The following is a 977-nucleotide window of genomic DNA, read 5'->3' as shown; positions in this document are numbered from 1 at the left end:
AGTGTGAGGTTTTAAAAAATTTAAAAATCTAAAATTGAAGGGAGCACTGGTGCTCATGTGTCAAAGACACTTTTTGTGTGCTTCCCCCACATAACTAATGTTTATTTTGGCACATCGGTGATAAACTTTTCTGTACTAGTGACCCCTAGACAACAAGGATATTGCAGGTGCATAATGACTTCAGGATGTGCAAGTTTTTTCGTAACATAAGCGTGTACACACTAATACATATATCTACGGATTTACACTAGCTTTATATATACCAGATTAAACAAAATCAAGGAGAGACTTCCGTAAGTTGCACACCAACCAATATGATGATCAGATGCAAATCAACTGCCGCCAAAAAAAATTTGGTGGGAGATCCTGTTCTCCTTGTTATGGGAGCGGGATTGCGCCCCTGCAACACTTCTATATGAGCCGCTCCCAATGTGGACCGAATATAGATATCGTTTCTTATTTTTTTTATTTTCCATTGCTTTTTGTTTTTTGTTTTCTAGTGTTATGTGAAAGATTTTTCAAAAGATATATATCCTATTTGAACATTTTAACATGAACATCTATGTTTTGTGAACTAACTTTCTAAAAGAAAACTTATCCTATGTGAACTATTTTTTAATGTAATCAGTTATGTTACTTGAACGATTATTTAAAAACAACATTAATTTTATTGAAAAAGAAAAAATAATAACAACATACTAACGATTTTAATATAAATGTTTATGTTATTTGAATGATATTCCAATATAAGAATTTATCTCATTTAAATATTAATACTTTTTTCATGACATAAAAATTTGTTCAATACTCCCTCCGTCACGAATTGGGTGTGTTTGGATCCCAGTCAAAACCAACCGTTCCAAAATATTGGCTTGCCCTTGAAATTTGGTAGGCATTTGGATTGTAGCCAACGAATTGGCTCGCCCAGCCCGCCAACCCACTTCCCGTGTATTTCTCGCCAAAGAGCGGGCGATTCC

This window comes from Lolium rigidum, chromosome 1 (genome assembly GCF_022539505.1).
Source record: "Lolium rigidum isolate FL_2022 chromosome 1, APGP_CSIRO_Lrig_0.1, whole genome shotgun sequence".
Lineage (NCBI taxonomy): Eukaryota > Viridiplantae > Streptophyta > Magnoliopsida > Poales > Poaceae > Lolium > Lolium rigidum.
Note: the sequence above shows the minus strand (reverse complement) of the source record.